The 26,438-nt window shown below is 38.4% G+C and overlaps 1 protein-coding gene across 3 annotated transcripts in view; it reads left to right on the top strand.

Annotated features, from left to right (window-relative positions):
* TMEM200A (transmembrane protein 200A) overlaps positions 1-26,438 on the top strand; it is a 79,133-nt gene that overhangs the window by 31,884 nt on the left and 20,811 nt on the right. Inside the window, exon 1 of one of the 3 annotated variants that reach the window (XM_059842112.1) lies at positions 7,998-8,019. The exons of the other annotated variants lie outside the window; for them this stretch is intronic. The gene's annotated coding sequence lies outside the window, so the exon portion shown is untranslated. Of the gene's footprint in view, positions 1-7,997; positions 8,020-26,438 lie in introns of those variants that run through there. 3 annotated transcript variants of the gene reach the window in all.

The raw sequence follows: 26,438 nt of genomic DNA, 5'->3' as shown, positions 1-26,438 counted from the left end.
ACTGCAGCAAACAAGCTTTCCCAAGGGCTGTTCCCTGGATCACACAGGGTGTACATAACAGCTGCTCTAGCTGCCGTCTTTTGCATGATCTTGTGCTAGACAAACTTGGTGCATAAGGTGTGAGGCAGCCCTCTGCTTGGAAAAAGGGACACACTCTGCAAGTGTGCTTTCTTGACATGGATGTCATGGTGGGGTCAACAGAATAAACCTGATACAGTTTGAGATTTGGCAGAGGTGTGCTTCTTGCTAAAAATTATTGTGTATTTAACAGTTGGCTTGTTTCACCTGAGGTGTGACTATTATTTTTGTACTAAGAAGTTAGATGACAGAAAACAGACCGAAAAAAAACCCCCAAAACCAACCCAAGGAAGAAAGCAGGAGAGGGAGAAGGGAAGGGAGAGCAAAGAGCAAAACACAAAATGGAAATACTGAAGATAGGAAAAATATGAAGGAAGACAAAGGATGAGATATAGTAAATTGCATTTCTAAAGAGAAATTATGCCACATCCAGTGTTATAGATGGAAAGAAACTCGAATAATGGAGATTAGAATAAAAGTAAGATGTGGTGGTATTTCTTTTTTGAAGCATCTCATGGAAAATCAGACTGGAAAATGGAGAAATTAATTCTTGTCTCACTGAGATGCATTTTAAATGAACTGTCTTTGTTGTGTAGTAAGTAAACTGTTCTGCAAAAATGATGTTAAACACTTCTTCCAGAAGATACGCTGTAAGTAAATCGGTTCAGACAGACATAAGAAAGGAAAGGGAGCTAAGAAGGATAGTTTGCTTGCAAAGATAGAAACTGCATTTTGAAGTACTTGAAAGTTAGGTGAACTGTTGTTTTCATTTTCAGGCAGACTAATACTCTAAACCCAAAGTGTTTAGAGTTATCACCATGTTGATCTATGTAATTTGTCATTTATCTCACAGAAGACCAGTGAGCACAGTAAGCACAATGAGAACATCCTTCAAATGCTGGATAATTAACTGGTATTTATTGTGAATACTTAGCTACCCTCCTTGCACAGATTTTTCTTTCTGATATGTTTTTGCTATATCTGTGTAAAGAAACTAATTAAACCAAGACATGTTTTATGGCCATGAGGTCAGCTAGAGTGGTCTGGCTCTGTGTGAGTGTTAAACTGTCTTTCAGATGGTCATACCCAAGCTGACTGTTTAGAAAGAGCTTCTGGACTGAACCAGCTAAGTGCCTGAGAGCATGCTAGCTGACCTTGACCACAAATGTCCCTGGCATCCATCCTTGTGGTAGTGTGAAAGAGACATGGTGGGTCCCTGAGCCCATACTGAGCACGAGATCCATGACTTGTTGGAATGTTTTTCCATCTCAGCTGAACCTATCTTACTACAATGATTCTAATATACACAGATTTTAAATAGAAGTAGTGTGTTGAAAGCTATATTTGGAAGACATTGTCTGCTTTAATTATGTTAAAAGAAATCTGATGTCAGTTTGCTATCAGACTAGTAACTTCAGTAATATGGAAAATGGAATTTGGAACATTGCTTGGATACACAGAATTTGTGGACATGGCGGAACAACATACTGGGGCAGCAAGAGAGCAGCCACCTTGTGGCAAAGAAGGCCAACAGAATCCTGGGGTGCATTAGGAAGAGCACTGCCAGCAGGACAAGGGAGGGGATCCTGCTCCTCTGCTCAGCTCTGGTGAGGCCTAGTGGGGAGTTCTGGGCTCCTTGGAACAGGAGAGACATGGAGCACCTGGAGCATGTCCAGCTGTGAGGAGGGCTGGGGGACTGGAGCATCTCTCTTTTGAAGAAAGGCTGAAAGGGCTGAGCCTGTTCAGCCTTGAGAAGAGGTGACTGGGAGGGGACTCCATCCATGTGTGTAAACGTCTAAAGGGTGGTGCCAAGAGGATGGAATCAGGCTCTGCTTGGTGCTGCAAACCGCAAGGATGAGAGGCAACGAACAGAAACTGATGCGCAGGAAATTCCAGCTGAATATGAGAAAGAATTTCTTTACTGTGCAGTGACTGTGTGCTGGAATGGATTGTCCAGAGAGGGTGTGGAGTCTCCCTCACTAGAGATACTGAGGAACTGTCAGGACACAAGCCTATGCCATGTTCTCCTGCTTTAGAACGGAGGTTGGAGCAGATGACCTACTGTGGTCACTTCCAACTTGACTGATACTGTGACCAGACTCCCAAATGGATTAGAAGAGATTGCCAAACAAGCACAAAACTTACACACACAATAAACGTCTAGCTGACAGTTTCTTAATGTCACGTTTATTTGCCTGGTAATAATAGCCTGTACAAAAATGGCTAGCAGCTATTAATAATAAACATCCAGAGGCCTTCTCTTGGACTCTTCTTGGAAAGTCCTGTCTTGTCTGTTGATACAGTTTATAGACTTTAGAGCAGTAGAATCACTTTGCATTAATTCAGTGCCAAAGTGCTTTCCCCAAACCCTTCCTATGACCCCTACAAAGTATTTGCTTTGCTCTTTGCCTGGAAGACATTTCTTCTCAAATTACTTTGCAGACGCCTATTCTGAATTTATTGCCATTCTCTTGCTAATTCAATATTGTTCTCCTAGGACGTGGCCTCATTAACTGATGCCCATGGTGGAATATCTGCATACATTGCTGGAACATAGTTCAATAGACTGTATTATATTAGAAAGACACAGGTCCAACCCAAGCCTGCAACCAGTATGCATACCAATTAAATTACACACAGAAACGTTTACTGGTTAAGGACAAGCAATGCTGTGTTTTGCAGAATGCCAGTTTGTAATTTTTTTATTGTCATACTGGCTGTACAGTTGAAATAGTAATGAGAAGAGGTTATAGCTGAGACCATAGTTCTTTTTTAAGTTCTTAATCTTGTGAACTTCTAAATTCAGTTAGATTGGTGGTTGGTTGGTTAGTTTTAACCTGTGAAATTCAGAGATTATGACTAGATGGCATTACATATGTTATATAATTCCTATAAAAAATGTACTCTTATCACAGAATCAGATTTAGACTATGAGAGGCTGGGCCCAGATTAAGTAATACAGCTTTCTGTTAATGTTTTGTTGTGCAGCTTTTATAGCATGTTGTGTGATTATAGGTTAGGAAAAATTCTCTGCTGAAAGGATTGTCATGCATTGTAACAGGCTGCCAGGGAGAGTGGTTGAGTCACCATCCCTGGAGGTACTTAAAAAGCATGTTAATGTGGCATGTAGAAACATGGTCTAGTGGTGTACTTGGAAATCAACACTAAGGTAACAGCTGGACTCACAATCTCTGTGGTCTTCTCCAGTCTGAATGATTCTATGGCTTCATGACATGTGATCATTGTGGTTTTTCCTACTTTCTCTAAAGAATTTTGAGAGTTCCTAATCTTTGCTTTTACAACCATTTTTATCACTGTGCGTGTTACCAAGTATATAGCCTGTGTTAAGGAAGGCTCCAAAGGAAGAATGTGGAGCTGAAAGTAGTCTGTGTGAGCTTTAGTCTCTGCAGTCCTTCCTTCTAGAGTTTAGATCTAGACTAAGGGAAAACTCTTTATCTGTTTTAGAAAAAATTCTAATTGTTACCAGGCAAAACGTTATTGTGAGTAAGGTTTGTGATCTTAGTTTCCAGGTTTGTGCTTAGGAGGTAATTTTCAGCTGAGAATACTGAGTGCTTGGGAAATGGGCCTCACACATTGCTTAAAACTCCTTAAAAAGCCAGGATCAGCATCACCCTCAGGTTAAATATGGCTTTGTTAAACCTTGTGAGTGAAGAGATGGGCTTCAGAATTCAATTTTGAGTTTTTTTCCTAATGTAGCAATTCTCACAGTTGAAGAAGCATTTACTGAGGAAATGGGGAGGAAAAAGAAGGAAAATACAAAAGGTCTGCTACAGCAGACTATGAATTCAGACGGGGAAAGTGAGTCTGGTTAAACCAGTCTGAAATTCAGAAGGCCCCTGGAGAGGGTGCTGATGTTATGGAAATTTGGATTGGAAGACTTTTCTGATGAGTCATGTGCTCTGAAATTAGTTGAGAATGTTGCCCTTCCAACGGTAAGAATACTGTGCTTGGGAATACCCGTATTTCCAAAAGTATGCTGCTGAAAGTCTTCTAGGACTCAGAGGCTTGTGGCTTCTGAGGTTAGACCTAAAGCTTGGAGGTCTGAGTAATGTTATTATGTGGGTTCTTAGATTGCTTTATATTAGTAGTCTTATTTTTGTGCCTACATTTGATTCAGTTACAGGCATTCAGTAGCTGTGTGCTGTAGCAGAAAACTCACACAAATGGGCACAGTTTATTATACTTTGGGAAAAAATTGGAGGTAAACAACTGGAGGTGAATTTTCATTCCTTGACAATAGCAGGACTGTGAATATAATGGTACTAGGAAGGCAAAATGTAGAGAGATGGATAGGTCAGTAGTACAGCAACAACCACAAACATCAATTATTCTATAGCGACAAGACTATAATTTTTGCAAATAATATACTTAGTCAAGTAGTAGGGAGGCTCTTATTTGAGAAGTGGAAGAAGTGGGTCTTATGTAGTGTGGCTAGAAGTATGTGTGGCATTAATAACATAACACTGCTTTCCTTCATGTCTTTCAGTAAATCCATAAGGAATGATGAGGCCAGGTATTTGCATTTACCAAGGCTGGCAATTTAGAAGAGAGAAGACGTGTTAGGAATAACGCTTAGGTCTTCAGCAGTGACAGCAGAGGCTTTGTCAGAGCAGTCAAAGGGCCTTAGAAAGGGGTCTGATCTCTTGTGCCTGCGGTTCTCCTGAGTTTTGTAGCTTTAGAACTCTTTGCAAACGCTTAACTTAAAAGCTTCTCTTCAGCAACTGCATTGCTCTGAAAGATTGCCCTTAGCATGGTCGTATATGGTCATATGCATGTTTGTACTGCTTCTTGTCTTCCTTTTCACCTTGTTTCTGCCTTTTAGACTGTGATGTACTGTGGCTGATGTGCTGTGGGTAGTGTAGCCTGGGGGGGTGGAGTTCCAGCCATGCTCCAGCCTACATACGCTGATTCGCTGATTCGCAATGTGGAAGGTAGACAGAGGGTCTGCAGGATCGGGTGTTCACAGAGGTTGTAAAAATAAGCATGAGGTTCAGGTTTTCAAGATTTTTTTATCTAGATCTTGAGGCAGTTTGTTTTTTTAAAAGCTGAGATTTTGAGCACGTAATTATATGGACCTTGAAGTTAAGGTACTGGGCAGGTTTCTAAAATTCCTGTGCCCAAAATCTCATCTTGATAAAAAATTGCCTTCTCAGATAGCAACATCCATGAGAGGATGAGACAGAAAACGTCTACAGATGTCACTGTATACATTTCTTACTGTTTTAGATACTATGAGGTTTTCCTTAAAAATGTAGGTCAAAACAATAGAAATGGTTGGAGAAGTGTTTAAAATCACTTTCACATACATCACATGTAAAACCATGTGGCTGTGATTAAACAAGCTCATTGTGTGCAAATGCTAGGGGATGACTGTTGCTGAGCATAACTTGCTTTAAACAGATTTTTCAGAAGAATTATCAGTCATCATGATCAGATTGTAAAAACAGAAAATATGAGCTGCAGCAGAGATCTGAAAAACAGACAGAAAAATGATCCTGGATTCCATCAAAACCCAAAAGATTATACAACTTCATGCTACAGCTGTGGGAGAATGATAAAATTAAAGTTGGTGAATGGCTTCTGTTAATAATTTTGTATTTGGCTTGTGTTTTAGTTTTCAGGATACTTTATTGTAAAACTTTTTTATTGCTCATTCTTGATATGGATTTTGTTTGTTTTTACAGAGAGACTGCATATTTATAGTGCAGTAACTCTCCACATTCTGTCTGGCTAGCTCTTGAAGAAGGAGCATGGAAAAAGCATGGCTGTGTAGACAAGCTAGTATTGCATTATTTGAATGTTTGTCTGAATCTGATGTGGCTCTTCTAGCTGATATGACGGTAATTTCTGTTTTCCTCAAGCAAACCTGCCTTTTCATGTATGAGTGTGTATGTATGTTTGTGTGTGGGTGTGTGTATCTATATGTATATCTATATCTTGGGACAAGACTGGGGAATTTCTGCAACTATTGCTCCTCTCTTCCTTAAAGAAATAAAATCAGGTAGTGAATTTGCTTCATATGGAGACCTGTAGGCCCTGCTTTTTTTGTTTGCTTCAAAGAATATTTAAAGAAGCACCTTAATGCTGTAGCCCTGCTTTATGATGTGAACCCAAGCCACTCCTGTATTGTATAGCTGTAGAGAAGATTCCACAGTGTAGTAAAACATGTAACAATCTCATGGACATGGTGTTATGTGTAAGGAGTGCAAAACAGTCCTTAAAATCCTTCCTTTTTTGTGTCCATGTAATGCTCTCTCGTCTCTTTGTAGTGTAGGAGATCTATCCTGTCCTCCTTTGCTTCACATCTTCTCTTTTGCTTTTTCCTACATCGGAGCAGCAAATGCTTCAGGAATCAAATGGTAATTCAGCTTTGCTTATATCTAGGGTGCATACAGCTAGGAGCTGCATACTGAACCACTGAATTACTCCTTCAAAGCTAATTTTTAGAGTTGTATAAATTAAAGAGGTCAGCAAAGATGCAAGAATTTGGATTCTCTGCTATTGTTATCTTTTGCATCAGCATAAATCCTCAATTTTAATGAAAGTTTTAATATATGTCATAATACTGGTGGAGGGTTAGATATTACAGATTGAGTATTGGATGATAACAGTCAAAAATGGCCTTTTCCTTCTGTGAGCTCAGGAACACTGTAAAAAGATTGAATTATTCTTGTTTGGTTACCGTTGCTCTGGTAGTATCTTGAGACCTGCCTGTGTGAAGTCATAGGCAGATTTCTTATGTATTTCAACAAGGTTAGGATGTCATTCAGTCTGTTAGGTAGTCTTGGCTCTAGTGCTGGTTCCTACATGGCCCAAAAACGTCAAAAATGTTTTCTGTGAATTATGCCTTTATTACACGAGTGAGTCAAAACAGCTCTCAGCAGCTAGAAGTGTTTTAGTTCAAAGCCATGACAATCAATTTTTACTAATAAGCTGCCATCCTGGGAAACCCCTAAAGCCTTTCAGAATGTGCTTTCTGCAAAGATGACACTCTTGTTTATTTAAGCCATGTTAAGGTGTTGTTTTTTTGTTGTTATTGTCTTAATGTCCCTGAACAAATGCTTTTACCAGCTGGATTTTAAAATGTCTGTGTTGTAAATTTCTAAATTATATGAGTAACATGCCTGAAGTAGAATGAACTTTGGAAGTTCAGATATAGAAGGAGAGATTTTTTTCAATCTAATTTCTTTTATCATAATAGAATATTATGAACCATATGATAGGTTAATTAAGTTAATCAAGATATTAAGAAGATGTGTAGTTTTCTTATTAGTGATATTCAAACTCTTAATGGCAACATAATGGGGAAGATGTTTCTTCTAGTCCAGAAGAAACACTTTTTAGAAAACTTTTAGAAATGCCTTAACACAGGAAAGGAATACTTTCTGTGGCCAGTAAATTTCAGGAAATGACATTTTCATTCCCAAAAAAAAAAAAAACAAAAAACCAACCCATTCATGAAAACCCATATACCTCGTTTCAAAAATAGCAGTAAAATTTCAGTAACCCTTATATATCTTTGTGCTTTAGCAGTTAAGATTGGCGTTATAGGAAGGTTTATATAGATGTGTTGAGAACTTGCTTTCTTCCTTAGGATTCTGCAACCCTATTTCCTGGGGTTGGAAATGCTAATTTTCTGTGATCTCACTTGCTGCTTTGTATGACATAAGGTTGTGGGAGTAAGAGGTCTATGCCTAATAAAGCTCCTCTCAGAATACACTCTGATAGCTATTGGCTGCATTTTGGGGAAAACCTATTAAGTTCTTTCATCTACTCAGCAGTATTCATTGATCCAGAAAAAAAAATCCTTCCTCCCAGGTTCGGATGTGAAAAGAAGCGACTGAGTGTGCACGCTTCCATTGACACACAGTCACTGGGGACTGAACTGCCAGGCTGAGATCTTCATTTTCTCTGCCACAGGTCAGAGTTTCAGCAGCTGCCAAGGCGAATTTGGGCTTGCTGTGAATATTGGTGTTTGTGATTCATTAGGCTTTAAAGTGTCTTGTATGGAAAGGGGTAAGAGCAGCCAGTTGCTAAAGTGGTGTAAAAGCTGTTGCATTCCTGTGCTGGACACTTTGTACTGCTGCTGTAATTGAAATACCTGTATTCAATCTGTAGTGTATTTCTGAGCTGTTTTTACACACAACTGCGATCTGCATACATTATTTGTAGATACTGTTGTATAAATTTCACACCTGAAATTTATACAACAGTATCTACAAAGAATGTAATCAGATCACAGTTGTGACAGGCAAATCTTGTCAATGAGGGGTTTGTTCCTGGCTTTGCCAGAGTTGGTGTCTGACATTGGACAGCTTGTCTGACCCTGCCTTCCCAGAAATGCCTAGGAACCTTGTTCCCATGTTATTTTCATCCCTTTGGAGAATACGATCTTTAATGTCTTTTCCTTCAGTTTGCCTGGCTGCAAAATGGGGATATTTCTGTAGGAAGTATGTCATTCTTACACACCCATGAGGATTTTTTGAGACATTTGAATGACAGGTGCTATGCAAAATCAAATCAGTATTACATACCATGAGAGGAAAGAGCTCTGTACCTGAGCAGAGTCATTAATCGGAAAAGACATCATGCACCAAAATGTATTGGAAATCAAAATATTGAAACTGCAAATAAAATAAAAATTGAAATTGGAAACATTTCTAACAGTGAAAAGAATGAATTTAAGTATCTTCTAAGAGCCGATTTGTGTCTATTAAAATCAAGACTATCTTTCTGAAATAAGTAATTCATGGAGGAGTTATAGACTTGATTCAGAAATCAGAACTGAATATCCTTGCTTATGTATGCAGAAGAAAATTATCTTTTCTGGCCTAAAATATCCATGCATATACATATTTTTTTTTTTGGCTGAACAGTCAGTCATAAGTTTGTGGCTAAACAGTGCTTTTCTCTAGAGGGATTTAAATTCCATCAAACATATTATTATGAACTGTTTAATGTAAGCTTGTTATATAGACAAACATAATGGCTCAGCTGTTTACTCTAGGCAGCTCTCCCCAACTGTATGGATAAACACATGTTGGAGATACTGCAGTTCTCCAGCATGCACCTCCTTGGATAAAGTTTATTTTGCACACGCTCAATGTAGTGAATGAAACAAATGTTTCTAAGTAGAAGCAACATTCTGCAGACACTTCATGCCTCTAATGCATTTTTTGTGTTTGGCAGAAGCAGGATTGGTGTTGGTAAGCCTGTCAAACAAAATTCAGTACCTTTGGTGATGCCTGAGCTAATGCAGCATGGGACATGATGTCTACTGGCTGTGTGATTGAGATGTTTCCATGTAGGTTGGGATATTTGACACAAACCCTGTAAGTACAGGAGCAGCTGTCATGCCAGGAGTTGTAAGGAGCAAGGTTTATTGTACAGTGTGGCATACAAGCAGTTTGGTAATATTCTTCATCATTTGAACAAAGACTTGAATTGTGTGTCTTACATGACATACAGGGCTAAATAATTTCAGCATTTTCAGAACTGTTTCTCAGTTGAAATAGCAGTCTTTCTTTTGTCTTCCTTTGCAGTTTATAGGAAAATCAATGTGAATTGCATATGTGATCTAACTTTGGAGCTAGTGGTGGAGGTTTTTTCAGCCTACATTATTCCATAGTTCTGTGATTTAAGAATATGTGATTTTGGTTTATATGCATGTAAGAATGAGTCTGAACACTTTGGGGCCAGGTAGTCGGAGACAGATAGATAGATAGATAGATAGATAGATAGATAGATAGATAGATAGATAGATAGATAGATAGATAGATAGAGATTGAGCTATTCTAGAAGTGAAGCAGTGTGTAGATGCCTCTACTGACTGTGGAGGTGAGGTTCACTGTCTGTCTTAACACGTCTGTGAAGGTTGTGACTTCTGCCCTGTTGAATTCCTTGCCTGAATTCCTGGTTGTGCATTGGCTCAGCAGTTCATCAGGAAAGCCTAAGCCTTACTTCTGGGAATTGAAGGAAAAATAGCTGAAAGTTTGACACTCCTTTTTTTTTTTTTGTCTTAAAATAACTTGTTTGTGGAATATAATTTTTTTCATTACCCATGTTGCCTAATATTGCAGGAAGTTAATCAGGACTACCTTTCCAATATATTTTTGACAGATGGAACATTATGTGTGACCTTGGTATTAATTCTGTGCCCTGGCTTGACTTCTGACTATCTGGACACATCTGCCTGTAAGAGGCAGTAATTAACTGCTTGTGTTGTTTAGAAAATGGTACTGGTCAGAAAAACAACTGGTTGCTAGTGCTGGAGCCATTGTATGACTAATTGCCAGGCTAACTTTGAACAAAATAAATCTGTGATTTATTTTATCATCATGGTATTTAGTGACAGAGCTTTTGGGCAGCAAGTTCCTGTATTTCTGTGAGATTCTGGGGACAAGTCTGACTGGGAAGACAGACCACCCTCTCTGCTATGGGGCTAATTGAGAAGTGTGCCCTGGAGGGGAGGGTAGCACATGCAGGACAGTCAGCAGGGATGCTCTTCCTTTCCCTGGAGAATTCCCTTTTTGCTGGCTAGCACCTTTGATAACTCTGTTGCTGGAAGGACACCCAGAAGGAAGAAGTGTCACAGTAAAACTGCTTTTTCTCTTTCTTTACAGGCAACTCCTGTTGGTCAAGTCTCTTATTCTTGTCCACTCTTAAGCCTCAAGTGTGGGATTTGGAGATTCTGGCCAAGGAACTGATGAGGATAGGTCATTAGGACATTATGATATTTGTTCTTGGTGAGGTGTTGAACTGCCCCACTGGTAGACCTGAGGGAAGGAAGGTTAAGACATGCCAGTTTTTCCCAAACGAAAATAAAATAGATGACAATGTGGTCTGGCTAACTGTGAATGAAATACGATTTTTAAACATACTTAATCCCTCTAGTATGTCATGCAAATGCTGTCTCAAATAAACAGTGTAAGAAGGGAATCTGTATTTCACAACCAAAATAATGCTTTGGCTATTTTAACAAAGAAGGTAAAAATTACCAAACACACTGTTGGTGAAGAAATTGGTTTAACTTGTTTACAGGATAAATAACAAATCGAAAAAGTTTGCACTAGCACCTACTGAGAATACTATGGAGAATTACTGTGTTGCTTGTGTATTTGCAAGGTTGGACCAAAATGTGGGTAAGATTTCTCACTTTATTCGCATGTCAAAGCAACCCATGATGTGGTGGTCTCAAAGAATCATTGAGAGTTTGACTGTTAATTTCAGTGGAACCAGAATTTCATATGCATAATTTAATGGCATAAAGATCTTGTTTGTTCTAAAATTCTCATTTGCTAGCCAAAACTCTTGGACCTCAACAAATCCTTTGTATTTGCAGAGTCTAGAACTAGGCTCAAAAGTCTGATTTTCATGATTTAATATGACTAAACTTTGTTATTGCTCAGATTCTTAATATGATTGTGCAGTTCTGACTTATTATTTTTCCCAAGAAAAATAATTTATATGAGAAAGATTGATGGAATATTATGTGAAACAGTCAAAATTATCCCTATTCTTAAATAGGGTTTCTTGGTTAATAATGGAGGACTGAGATGTTAATCTGCAAAATCTGTGTTGCATAAAAAAGGTTTTGTGATACATTTTTCTTTAAATGGTATTTTACAATTTTACACAGAATAGATCATTATTCTGTGTGTGTGTATCCTGTTCTTTCATGTTACTGTAGAGCCTGCACAGATCACAGAACTCACGCCCCAGTTATACCAACAATCAGCCTAGAATTTATATGTATGTAAGAAGTTTCAGATTTTCAAATAAGCAGTTAAAAATATGAATGTCACTGTTGCTATATATTTTCCCCCAATCTCATTTAGCAGTCAAGCAACCAGTTTTTGGTGAAGTTTTCACAAAAACATCAGATGCAGTTTCATAAAAGACCTAAGCTATTGAATTCTGGCAAAATTACAAAGAGGAATTTACAAAAAAACCCCTAAGTAACTGGGTAACTTGGCATTTTAAATGGACTTTGGAAGAGGAACCTACTTCCTTGCAATGATACAGAATACAATGTATCACAGGAAAGAAGAGAGGCAGGGCCATTTAGAATAGTCGTTTTATGAATTCTTGTGGTAGGTGACAATCAGCTAGAACTGCTGGACTAGGTTCTGTCAAGCCATCATGATTCATTCTTGTATGCAGTTTTATGCATTATAAATTGCAGACTGAGATAATTTTTTTAAAGCAAAATATTTGGAAATAATTTAGGTGTGCAGCTACCTAGTTAGTTCTAAATTTCATCTTTCCTGCAAACTGAAGGTGTCAGTGCAGAGTGAGGTACAAGGAAAATACTGAAGCTCAGTATCTTCAGTGGATAATCTTGAAAAATTTTAGTAGGGAAAATACAAGAATTACCAAAGAATGACAGATTTTCATAAGCATTTCTTCATTAAAATGCTTATGGAAAGAGAGGTGAGTCGTAATCTGGATCCATTTTTTTTTTTTTTTGTGAGCTATGGGAGGTTTTATTATGCTCAGTTTGACTTTAACTGCAAAAGCCCTTCATCTGGAGTATATCTGACTGTAGTGATCATTAGCAATGATTACATTTTAAATTGAGATGTTAATGGCAGAGGAAGTGGGAAATTTTACAGAAAGGACATGAAGTAGCCTTAATGTTGAAAGCAGACATGAAAGTTTTTCATAGTGATTAAAAATATACATTCATGGTCTGCTTTAATGCAGGTTTCCTGAAAATGTAAGGATTTATATTTCAGCACATAATTTAAATATTTTGACAGTTGTATACTCTAGTCCATCATTTGTCTGTTAGTGAATGACAAGTCTTTACAGTCAGAAATATTTTGACTCAATACACTTCCCCAAAATGAAATGGAAATGATTTGTTGTCAAATCATTACAAAATAGTAAGTGGGCTGCAGTGGACCTTTCATAAAGATCTTCCCCTAGAACTGTGCACCTCATGTTCAGATTGATCATGTGTTCATTAGAAATTGGGCTCTGTCAGCCACACATACAGTTTTGCTAAAAGATAACTCTCCTTGAATTTATATGGAGAAAAAGCAGCACTGGGTCTCAAAATGTGAGGACAGACATGAGGACTATTTTTCTCTTGTACTTTCCCTAGAATGCAGCTTCCTCAGACAAACAGCAATCCTTGGTACCGGTGCCTGGAGGGCAGGGCTATTGGTTTTCACGAGAGCCCTTCAGCTAATAAGGAGCTGTGCAGCACGAAGCTGATTGTGTCTGCACATTGCAGTGTCAGAGATTTTGTTGGCTGCTTAACCAGCACCATGCCATCTGGGGAAAACAGCACCTCTGCAAAAAGAAATAGAAAAGTGATGTTGCATCCAAGGCAGCAGGATGTGCTTCTCTGCTTTCACAGCCCAAGCAAGCACCATTGCACGGTGCTTTGTTTTGGACTTTGTCTGTAGCTCAGAGTTTAGTTTACTGCTCTTGTTTGTGTGGTGTTAGTATGCTCAGTGGCTGCAATTCTGGCTGATCATGAAAGGGGAGGAGACTATGGTCTGCACAGAAGTTCCTGAGTGTCTGTTCAAAGACTGGACAGCAGAGAATATCCAGTGATTGTTGTAAAAGAAAATACTTAATAATACATGCTGGTTTTATCTGTAAACTCCTTTGTTTTATCTGAAAGTAATAATTTAGTCCCTTTTTATTTGCTGAAAGCTCCACATGCACTGAACAGGTACAGGTGCACTATCCATTAGTACATGTACACTGAACAATACATTTTATTTCTTTCTACTTCTGTAAAACCTATGCACTGTGCATTTATATCATACATTAATGAACTTAAAACAAGTTCAGCTTCTTGACCAAAAATCTATCCAGTGCTGTGCTGAGTAAAACTTCTAAGGCCTTGGAACAAATGAGTGATTTATGAAATAAAAGATGAAGAGAAGTATAGAGAGCTAAGGAAATCAGTGAGAATTTAAGGTTAGTATTTTCATACAATCCTTATTCTCCCTGTAATTGTTTTACTTGGTTGCATATTTCTTTTCATGCAGTCTACCTTATGCTGAACACACATAGTGGACTTCAGTCCTTGCTGTGTGATAAGGTGGCTTTGGATAAAGCCTTTACTGTCACTCTGGAACAGTTTTTGAAGGAAGATGAGGCAGTGGTAGGCATTATCTATAAATGTCAGAATATCATTCTGATACTCAGCATCTTACAGTGATTTTGATAAAACATGAGTTTTCCTGGTTCCTTTAGGGAAGTGAGGAAGTGACCAACCCCATTTCTTGGGCATGAACACATATGGTAACATACTGACAAGTTATCTACCATAGAGAGACCAGGCTTTGTTTCAAGAGAACACTGGGAACAAGCCAAAATAAGGCTTTTAGAGTACAGAAGCATATGACAGGCCTAGATTAAAAGTTATTCAGAGAAAATATTTTTCTCTGGTCATACCATACTTAACTGCAGTCAGCTTGCTGAGCATGAAAATATGCTGCTGAGAGCACCTTTCAATTAATTTTAATATGAAAAACTCCTCAGGATAATTGATGCACCATAATAGAAAATTAAAATCTAGGGGAAGTTCAGGGGAGTGAAGGTAATATTGCATTTGCTGGAAACATATACATAGATGTGCCTGTGGAAAAGAAGAGGCAACATCTGTTCTCTGCAGTCACCAGTTAGGTGAGGCAAAGGCAATTTTTAAAATTGAATTTACTAAGAAAATAAGAAGTATATACAGGCAAGGAAAACCAGTACACTGAAGGTATAACAGGGGCAGGCACTGATCTCTTCTCCCCAGTGCCCAGTGACAGGACCTCAAGGAATGGCCTGAAGTTGTGTCAGGGGAGGTGTAGGTTGGATATCAGGGGAGGTGTAGGTTGGATATCAGGAGAAGGTTCTTCACTCAGAGGATGATTGGGGATGATAACAGGCTGCCTGGGGAAGTGATCACAACACCAGCTTGACAGAGTTCAAGAAGTGTTTGTACAATGCTCTCAGGCACAGGGTATGGCTATTAGGGATGGTCCTGTGCAGGGCCAGGAGCTGGACTCAGTGATCCTTGTGGATTCCTTCCAACTCAGAGTATTCTATGAGTCTGTAGTTCTCTTTTGAGATGTGGATCACTGTGTTTAATTTTTATAGTCTTTGATACTGAAAGGAACTCATAGGTCCTGTTTTTACTGTGTATGTTACTGCTGTTAAAAGCTTAAGACCTGAACTATTTTCATAAACTAAAAATGGAAGAAATTTTACACATCAGGACTACTTATAAAAATAATTTTTCCACTTTTTGGCCACATGTCTCCTATTAATTCCTTATGGTTAATCAAAGTGTCAATCCTACAAATAAACTAAAATACAAGCTTAGAAAAGCATACAGCTAGCATGTTTCTTTGATAAGCAAAACCATATGAAATTACACATATAATCAGATCTACTAGTTTCTGTGGAATGACAATTTTTCCCTAACTGCCAAGCAGCAAAATGAAAAGCTATGGTACTCTGGCCTCAGCTCTGCAAATTTTTGCCAGTTTTAGCAGCCATTTGTCACATGAAAAATCACACTGATTTTAATGGAGGAAATTCCAAGGTACATTAAAGGCATTTTATTTCTGAACAAATTCTTCATCCAGCTTGTAAGATTATGATGTTATTTTGTGTACAAGATGCAATAACTCTGATGAATTTGCTGTAAAATTGTTGTGATTCTAAAATTAAGAAGAAAGTGCAGATAAGCAGATGTTTACAAATCAGGCTGTCTGTAGAAGTTTATGCAAAATTTATAAACATAAAGCATACTTCTATCACTAAAGAAATAACAAATTAAGTTCCCATAATTCCCGTGGGTAAATTAAAATGGAACTTTTACTTTTTAAGGTTATAAAAAGATCTGTGCTTTCAAGTTTCACAATAATGATGATCATATTGTTTAATAAGCCAATTTAATGCTGAAGCATGAATACTTAAGAATAAAAAACAAGACCTGACCTCTCAAGATTTAAGAATACCTCCAAAGATTCCTAAGCATATAAATAATAAACCATAACAGCAATCATCTTGAAAAGCAGCAAGGCACAAATCAAGAATTACTGAGAATAATTTAAAAAATAGTTCTTATTTCCACATAACAGTCTGATCCCATTTAAACTGAGGGCTGTTGTTATGGTATCACAGGGGTTCTATCGTCATTATATTGTAAAGGTTCCATGCTGCAAGCATTTCATACCTCTTCAATGTTTCTCGTAGGCAGCTCCTCTAAGCATTGACTCTTCCTTCTTCTCACATTAGCCAACCGATTCCAGTTCCATTTCAACCAGCCAAGCCACTCTTTTATAACACTCTTCTTCTTATTGGCTACAGCTGCAGACTGTTAAAGTCAGGCCTGTTCCTAATCTCTAATAATTGGTCAGCTGCAACTCCTTAAGGGGTAAGATTACTTTCTATACTACCCTTAGTTTCTTATATTGTATCCCCCTACAGATGGAAACCTCCTGTTGCTTGAACTTAAGATTTAACCTTTTGTCTTTTTGTGTGCTTTTGAAGCACATACAGGCATTTGGATGTCAAATTGATAAAACAAATTACTTGAAAATTATGCAGAGCATGGGGAAAGGAAGGTGAAGCATAGGCAGAAAACCTGGAGAAGAAAGTTAAGACTAGAATTTGATGGCTTCCATACCTCTTCCTTTCCAACCTTTTTTCTCAACTGAAAATTAGTTCATGTAGCACTCCTATAACTAGGTAACTAAACAAAGCATGACCTTATCTTAATTTTTATGGCATGCTTTTACTTATAAAAACTTTAACACTTTATTTACTTTATCACTCTCTTTCTGCTGGGAGGGATAAGATGGATTGCTTCAGTATTTTACTTCAAAATTCTCAGCAGTCTACTAGGAGCAGTGAGCAAAGACTATGAATGTGAATTAAGTTTTTTCTTAATGGGAAGCTGGTAGTATGGGTCATGTAAAGAAGGTCTGTTACTTAAGAAATGTTCATTTCAGTGTAGTATTGCAGGCAATCTACACATCAGCTTTCAGCTAACAGTTCTGGGATGTTATGAGCAGCCATTCCATCCAGCAGCTCCAGAGCCTGACAGTTTTTCCTGGCTGCTGGAGCCCAGCCTGAGGTGCCCTAAAACCTAGAGGTCTCCTTCCCAGATGATGGACACGGCAGCTGCTTTCCTGTTTAAGTTTTGACCAGTAGCAGAGGTAAACAGGTACCCCAGACACTCTCTCACACAGACAGAGGACGTGGCTGCTCAGGCTGCCAGAGAGAGATGCATGTCTTCAACAGCATCCACACACCATGCTTTCAGGAGTGATCTTACAGCCAGGTTCCCTTCCTCCTCTTCCACTGGTAAGGACTGGGATTCAGTTGTGAAAATACACGCACTTGTGTGCATCCCCCAAGCACTGGTGTGGCCCCTCTGCTCGCCCAGCCCTCCTGCCTGGATCCTCTTACCCACCCCATGGCTCTCTGCCCACCAGCTGGTCCCACTAGGTGCTTGTTGCAAACAGCCCCACAGGTACTCCACACTTGTGGATCCCCAGAAATACCAACATGAACTCTGCCCACCTCATACCCCTGCAAGGTCCCAGAGCCCCTCACTGGCTAGTTCAGCTTGAGAATTGTGAGTGAATGCACACCCCACATACCTCATGCACACCCCTCCGTTTCTTAATGGCGCATCAATTAGAATCTGGAGGTTTTTGGCACCGTCTCTGTTTATCCCTTGTCTAAACAGTTTGTGTCCCTGTGCTTTTGTTTATCAGTTCCCCTCTCAGATTGCTCTCCCCTTGAAGAGGTCCTTGATTGGATAAAGTTAATAAAGTTGATACTTTCCACATGCCCTACACAAACAGGCTGTGGCATTGGTGACAGTGACAGCTTGAGCTCTGTAATCTGTTTTCAGCCTACCCAAAGGTTGGGCAGGCATCTGGCTAGTTAGACAGTGCTCCTGGTCTCTGACCCCAGTTCAGTGGCAGGTTTTGCAGTGGTGGTGTAAGATGTTAGTCCTGCAGCTGCCTGTCACTGTGCCTGCCAAAGGCTTCCCTCCATTTCCGAACAGCAGGTGTGAACACCTGACAACTCCTCAGTTGCTACAGGTCATATTTTAGCATATAAACAAATCCCTAATGAAGACTAACAAAGTGTTTGCATGTTCCATTGCAACTTGCAGTAACTTTGGCCCTGGCACATCTGATTCTGCTGTTCCACAAGGGCACTGCAAGACTGAACTGAGAAGTTTTGGGCTTGGATGCAGCACGGCAAAATGCACTTCCCTTGGTGGCAACACTCAACCCTGCTGAACTGGAACATCTTAATTCATATGAGCTCCAGTCACTGTTTTAATAGCTTTGTAAACATAACTTATCTGTGTGTTTCTTAGTCTTTATTAGTGTTCTATCTTGCTAAATTCTGGTGAGTTTTTTTTCAATGTTTTTGTTCTGTTTCCTGGATTTTCAGTTGCCTATTGTACAGAGTTCAGTGTGAGAAACATTGCACTAGATTGAAGAGCTGGTTGGTGCCAGCTCCTAGAATTTTTGGCATAACAGATCTCTATCTCAGATCTTACAATCCTTCCAGTAAAACTGAAATCCAGAATTTCTTCCTAAATAGGAAAAAAAGTGAGAAAGATTGAGGAAAGTGTATGAAGAAAGCATGTAGTGCAGCTAAGATGCAGAAGAGCTAGAGGCACAAAGACCCAAGCGAACAGAGAGTTAGTGGAACTTGCAGTAGTGTATGATTTGTTTTCAAACCTCTTCAAGGATTTTATAGTCTGCAGTGTACTATGTGTTGGAAATAGCGTTTTTTTTAAGAGATGCTGAGACCCCAACTCTTTGATGTGTACCAACAGTAATAAAATCTTGCTCAAATGAGTAGCTCCAGTCTATTCCACTTGAACTGTTTGTAATAGAAGTAAGGCATCTTGGCATCTCTAAGTGCCCCAGAACAATTTCTCTGAGCTACTGTAATACTCCTACATTGAACAGACTGTAGTTCACAACAGGATTTCTCCTGCAGTGTGGTGATATCCCAGATGAGTCACAGCAACAGCATCTAGTCCAGCCAGCAAAATACTGATTATGGCAAGAATGGCCGCAACTACAGGCAGCAAATCTCTGTCCTCAGTTCAAGAACATGTCTGCATTTCAGCTCAAGGTTGCTGCTATGTCTGTTTTAATTCCTTTATTACAGGGCTAAGATTTTTTAGCCTGTTTTCCTTTGTTGGGCCGAGGTTCTTTTTCCCCAGCTCAGCAGATATCCTGAGAGAATGTAGACCACAGGTCTGTAATGCAGCTGTGAATTTTTATGACAGCACAGCAACAGATGTTCTGTATTTGAATTCATTTTCAGATGCTACTATTTTGATAAACAGCATTCAGGGACTTTTTACTTTATTGCCTAAGTGTTTTCTAATTTGGCATTATGGAGTGGAATGTTGAATTCTGAGACTAGAGAAAATGATAAGTTATGATGGCTTTATCATCAACAGAGATGAATTGAATAAGTGAACAATATGAACATTTGTGCAAAAGTAGCTGTATATTTCAAATATTCAATGAGCACCAGGAAAACAAATGTTTACAGAGACAGACATCTCGTTCATTTCTAGGTTTTAGGGCTAATCCAAGGTTATTGTATGGATGCTTTCTTCCTATGAGTAAAAGCTTCATACTGGGCTTTTTTTTCTTCTGATTTCTTTTTTTTTTGTTTTTTTCTGATCAGGTATACTTACTGTTGCAGAGATCTTACTTAATTTCTCATAGCACTTCCCACAGTTACATGTGAATGAAACAGCTTCTGAGTGAAGGAAAACAGCTATCTTGGGAACTGCTAAAGGTCAGGGAGTGTAGGGAGGCAGGATTCAGTCAAAGTCGGCGTGAAGGACCTGGACCCGTCTGTGGAAGATCTGCTTCATAGCTTAAGTGTGCCTGTTTAAGACATCTGGCTGTTAAAATAACAGTTAGACATGGAAATTTAATGAGTTACTTGATGGAAACATAGTGGTGATGGGAGAGAGATTTGATCACTCCCAGTTCTGCTTTCTGGAGCTGACGTGAGACTTGCCATTGCCTTCCAGCAGCAGTCCTTTACGGCCATAAGGGATTTGGAGATCTGACCTTACTGTGGCATCAGGACAATTGGATTTGGCCTTGAGAAGTTAAGAAGTTTGCTGCAATGTCTGGACACCTCTATGAAATCGTTCTGACATGCAGTAAAGAAATTTCAAGTATGCATTTTTTATTTTGGTTTCTTTCTGTGCCCCCACCATAATTTTTCCTCACAAATTTATCTTCTAAAACTAATTATTTTAAAAGCTGGTTCATTTGGCTGCAGAATTTCTAATTGTGATCTTTGGAATTCATGGAAAGTTAATGGAGCTGGGTCTGTGAACAACTTCTAAGACACTTGTGGAAGATGACGAAAAATGTTCATATAAAAATGAAAGGAGGTTGCATTGGAAAGATTTAGGTGTCTACAAACATCAGAAGTTGTAAAATCCATGATGTGGGATATGAATATTTGACTAGGTGAACTACGGCTGCTAAGGCTTGCCCTCTTCTTTGCTTTTAGTCTTTCCTAGGCATTTTGACTGGAAACTGGAATTTGGTATTTGCCTTTTGGCGGGTGGCATCATGCAGTAATCATGAAGTCTTTTCCCAGGAGACATAAACATTTTATTTTTCATTGTCACTTTTAAGGCTGGCTGTTAGGACTGCAAATAGTTCTGAAGTGCTTTTAGCTTCAATCTGTATTACTCAGGTATTAAAGAGTAGTAAGGGAGACAATGTACAGTAGAAATTAGTGCCTAATGTGAGTTTCAAATGCTAGACTACTCTCAGTGCTCCCGAATATGTTATTTATCTCTATTTTCTATATTGCTGTATAATAAATCTCTTACAAAAAACAGTCTAAATGACCACATTAAAAAGAGAACGTGCTGTACAAGAATATTGGCAGATACACAAAATTAAGAAAAAATAAAATGTGTCCTTTGGCTAGCTGCTCCCAGTTGTTCCTGCAACAAGTAAAACAAGGAGTAGAAAATACTTGTAATACTTTGGTTTTATTTTAATTAGCTATGTTTAAATTCTAAGCATGGATTCAAAGCTCCATCAAGGTGTTGGCCTTGCTGTGAGTTGGAAGATTCGTGTGTAGGCCTGAGGATGCAGTGTAACCAACTTCCTCTCCTGATGGTGTATTTGTATCAATATGTGAGGTGGGGGGATTGAGGGAAGCATGGGAGTTGTGGGATCGTGAGTTTAGCCATGGCCTTTCACCTGCGATGAGCAGTGGCATCTGTTGCCACCATCTGTTCTGTTTCACTGCTTATCTTGCCATGTGTGATACCAGGCAGGGAGCCCTAAAAAGGGGAAAAGGGGGTCACTTAGTGAAAGTAAAATGAATGCTGCTCATAAGTCCCCAGGCAACAGTTGGAAGGATATGTGTGGTCTTTTGCCTGGCAGAGGAAGATGCAACAGGATACTAAAAATGTGATTAATATCTTGCAAGGAAGTTTTCCTCACTGAGCTTCTATCCAGGATAAGTACTATGTTGTCTGACAAGTACTGTAGAGAAAATAAAGTTGAGAAACTCCATCACCCATAGAGAATATCCATTTGGTGGAGCTTCCTGATTTAAAATAGCTTTGCAGCTACTGTTTAAAAATCCGTTCTTCATAAAGCCAGCAAGCAGGAATATGTAAAAGTTTTGGAAACCAAGAGCAGATTTCAGTGAGAGAACAATGGAATACATTAAGGGAAAATAACTGGTCGTTGCAATAAACATCTTCAGCTTTTCTAATAAATCTACTCGATTTGGGCAGCAGCTTTTTAGCTCTTGGCAGGCTTGTAGGATGTTCTGTAGCAAAGACAAGAATTTGGAAAACCTCAGGGGGCAATCCTGGCTGCAGTCTGTGACAGCTGGTAATGTATGAATCTAAAAATGGTGTGAGTATTGTTTAAAAGTTTCTTACGAGCAGCATAGTTTGTGGAGATCAGAATCACATTTTATAAATAGATATTTTTTAATAGATGAATTTCAGTTCTAGATGAAGTGTGTCTTTCTTTTGACAGAAGTTGTGTGATTTATGACTCATTCTGTACCTGAAATATTTTTGTTCAAGAAATCACTTTTACGTGTGAAACATTTCATTCCGACTCATATTATTGACAATAATATGAAAGAAGAGTTGCTGTAAAGTTTCTTTTCATCATGTCTTTATTTAATCATTGTTGGAAATTAGAAAGAGGATGGAGCCAAAATACAGGGTATACTACATGTATATCAGAAGAGCAGTTTTGCTAGTACGAAGCGTTTACAGACGATGCAGTAGAGATTGAAAAACTCACAATCCCTCTGTGGGCATCCATACCACATTCAACAGATAGGTTTGGCTAAAGTAAGAAAAATTGAAAACAAAAGTTGAAACAACCAAAATATTTTTTAAGTATTTGGAAAGTGAAACTATTTTTTTTCTCCTCACAAAAGGATGTATTTAGTCAAAATTTGCTCTGAAAAGTAACTTTTTAAACTGGTAATGACACACAGGAAAAAAATGTTATTTGACCCAGAACTAGTTTTGCTTGCTTAAGATTTTGCTAAGAAAGATAAAAGCTATTTATATTCGCATCTAAACAATTCTCTGTATTGTTCCATTTTTGCAATCACTCCTGGGGTACCAGGCCTGGGCAACTAAAAATTCAGAATGCTGAGTTGGTGCACAGGTTGTTACATATCCTCTAGAAATAATAATATTTTATTTTAGAAGGCTAGCACTGTTAGAAAAATTTTCTTCTTGCATGCTACATTTTCTCATTTTCTATGTGGTGTTCCTCACATTTGTGTACCTTCTAAAATATGGTAGTGTGTGTGAAAGGAGTGTGTCAGAATATCCACCCAATAATCTTTTAATTGACAAGTTAAGGTCTCTTTTTTATAAGTCAGTGCAAATTTTTGCAATTCATGTCACTAATTAGAATTTCATGCAGTGCTGTCACAGCCATCTTGATTTTTGTGACCCAGCCATCATACCTGATTTATTGTTTTTCAGTCATGTATCAGAATTTGAGATTACATTCCATAATTGTGGAATGAAAAAATGTTTTGGCAATGATGTGAGAAGTCTTGGAAAGCTGAAACAATTAGAAATTGAATTAAAAGACCTACCTTTGCTCCACTCTGAGAGGACACATCTCAGAAATTTGTGTTCTCAAAATTTGACGTCTCCTCACCAGTATAGTTATTTGGTATTCATAATACTCTTTTTTGGGAGAGGAGCAACTTAAAATCACAGATTCACAAATTCACAGAATATTCTAACTTGGAAGGGACCCACAAGGATCATTGAGTCAAACTCTTTAAGTAAATGGCCCTTATCCTTTAATATAATTTTGTATTCCTTGCACATCTAAAACTTCCACAGAAGCCAATCATAGTATTATATGCAGTTTAAAAAAGTAGGACCAGAACTATAAATGTAGGTGATTTTTTTTCTAATCTAATTTAAATAAATTACGCTAAATGTAATCCCAAAAGACATTTCCAGAAACAATTTTACTTGCCTTACAAATGCAAAGTTTTTGTTGAGAATTGGGCACCAATAAGAGTAGCATTTACTTAGCCATAAATCTTTGAAAAATCTTCTGATACACAGCAAGTTATTTCAGAGATAAAGAAAAGAGGAAAGGAGAGAGAAAAATTGCCTCCATTTCCCCTCCTTCTATTCGGAGATAATTAAGTTCAGAGGTTCTGAAGGAACATTGACTGTGTTCCAGGATGGCCTCCACACCAGAAAATGAAATTAATCAGTCATTGCCATATTAAGTGAAAATGAATTAGTTGAAGACAAAACACTGCACTTTCATTAGTCATGTCAGGATGCAAATGTGAAGATATATATCTTTGCATAAATGTTCACAGATAAACAATATAATTAAATTCACTATTGAAACAAACTAATTAAATTCACTGCTGTTATGCAACAGATATTCTCTTAAGTATATGATGTTTGGCTTACAAGAGTAAGCAGTAGATTCTTTATCTGTGTTTTGTCTTTGATGATAGGAGAATTTAATTTTTGTTAATCTGGGGTGCCTGGATTCAGGCAGTGACTCAGGAAGACATCTGTGTTTATGCTTAGCACAAACAGTCCATCTAAATCTCACTGGCTGCAAGTTTTTCTTTTGTTTTAATAATGTTTCCCTGAGGAGTACAGTATGCAATCTGATCTCACAGTTTTAGAACTGTCCCTCGAGATGGTTCCAATAAGACCACTTTTGTCCAATGACTAGAAGTGAAACAAAAAGTTTTGCTTTACATATTTTCAAGAAATTTTACAAATTAGTGTCAAAGCAATCTTCACTGAGCATTTGCTTTAATTTCTGAAATGTATCTAGTAACAGAAAACACTTAAAAATCACCTGTAAACTAAAAATTATTCAGAAATGAGAATAATTGAATTGAGAGAATGCAAAGTAGGTGAATGGTAGTGATGTACACAACCTGTTGGGCAAGAATTGTGATCTCTACATACTTGCAAAAGAGCAGCAGTTAACAGTGTGTCTACCCCACAGAGAGCACAGTCTGACATAACCTCTTCAGATATCCTTCAGTCATAGGATTGCTTAGGTTGGAAGAGACCTTAAGATCATCCAGCCGAGAGTCCAGCTATTAATCAAAGTCTGCCAAGCCCACCACTAAACCATGTCCTTACCTGCCACATCTTCACGTCTTTTAAATACTTCCAGAGTTGGTGACTCAGCCACTTCCCTGAGTAGTCTTGTTCTAATATCTGACAACCCTCTTGGTGAAGTTTTTCCTAATATCCAATGTGAACCTTTTTTCCTGGTGCAGTTTACGGCCTTTTCCTCTCATTCTGCCACTTGTTACATGGGAGAAGAGGCTGACCTGCAGCACACTACAAACTCATTTCAGGCAGTTGTAGAGAACGATGAGGTCGCCCTGAGACTCCTTCTCTCCAGGCTAAAATCCCCAACTCCCTAAGCTGCTCCACATAGGACTGACTTGTGCTCTTCAGGACTCCATTTATGCTGTTTGACAGCAGCTGGGAGTAGAAGGCTTTGAGAAACAGGATTTAGAGTGGCAGTAAGAGAATTTAATAGGAATAGAATTAATCCCTAGATTTTATATTTGCTTTAAGAATAGCTTTAAAGAGAGAATATTTTAAAAATAATCAAAGAAACATTTTCACTCAGTTGGGGAAGCCTTATGAGGAGTGGCTGAGGTCACTTTGCTCAGCCTGGAGGAGACTGAGGGGAGACCTCATTATAAGCTTCAAAATCCTCATATGAGGGGTAGCAGAGAGGCAGGCACTAATCTTTTCACCCTGATGACCAGTGACAGGACCTGAGGGAATGTCCTGAAATTGTGCCAGAGGGGTTTAGATTGGATATTAGGAAAAGGTTCTTTACCCAGAGAGTGGTTGAGCCCTGGAACAGGCTCCCCAGGAAAGTGGTCACAGCACCAGCCTGACAGAGTTGATGAAGAGTTTGGACAATGCTCTCAGGCACATGGTGTGACTCTTGGGGAATTGTGTTTTAGGGCCAGGAGCTGGACTCAGTGATTCTTGTCAGTGATTCTTGGGTCTCTTCCAAATCAGGATGTGCTACGATTCTCTATTTGTAGAAGTTATTCTGGATGTTGACATGTAACAAAACAGAGGTTTCTTTTAAATTTTGTATAGAGAAAGAACAAAATGCTTTCTGAGCAATTGAATATTAAATGTAATATGTGAAGTGATTTCTATGAAGAGGACTGCATCGCGGGGCCAGCCTCAGTGTTTCAGTATGGCAGACTGTTAAGGCAAAAAAAAATCTTATATAATTTGTTTACACTATTAATATGTTTATTTCTGTTTGTATAAGCTTGAATGCATGGCCATATTCACTAATGTAGTACTTGTGTAATCATTTGATGATCATTTAAGGCTAAGACAAGAGAGAGCTTTTGACTAAACTATTGCTCCTGCCTATGTATGATGATGATACATTGTAATACTGTTTTCTGTGTACATTTATGATATTATTATTTTTCCCCCTCCACTGTAATTTTCTACAGGAGACTTCTTCAGAAGTTCACAGGTGTGCTGTGAACTACAAGGAAACATTTTTTCAAAGAGCAAAATTGAAAGACTTTATAATTTGATCCTTTCAGCAAAAGACTGGTGAATCTTTGATAGTAATTTTGCTAACACCTTATGTATTAATAGGCTTGTTTTTTATACACACAAACAAACCTCCCTGCTGTATAAAGCCTTCTGTAATTTAAAGGAGGAGCTGCTGAATTTATGCATCATTTAAGGTATTTTAAATCTCCTTTCTGTGTACAACTCAAGACCCCAG

Source organism: Haemorhous mexicanus, chromosome 3, assembly GCF_027477595.1.
Source record: "Haemorhous mexicanus isolate bHaeMex1 chromosome 3, bHaeMex1.pri, whole genome shotgun sequence".
NCBI lineage: Eukaryota > Metazoa > Chordata > Aves > Passeriformes > Fringillidae > Haemorhous > Haemorhous mexicanus.
Note: the sequence above shows the minus strand (reverse complement) of the source record. Positions and strands in the feature narration are given on the sequence as shown.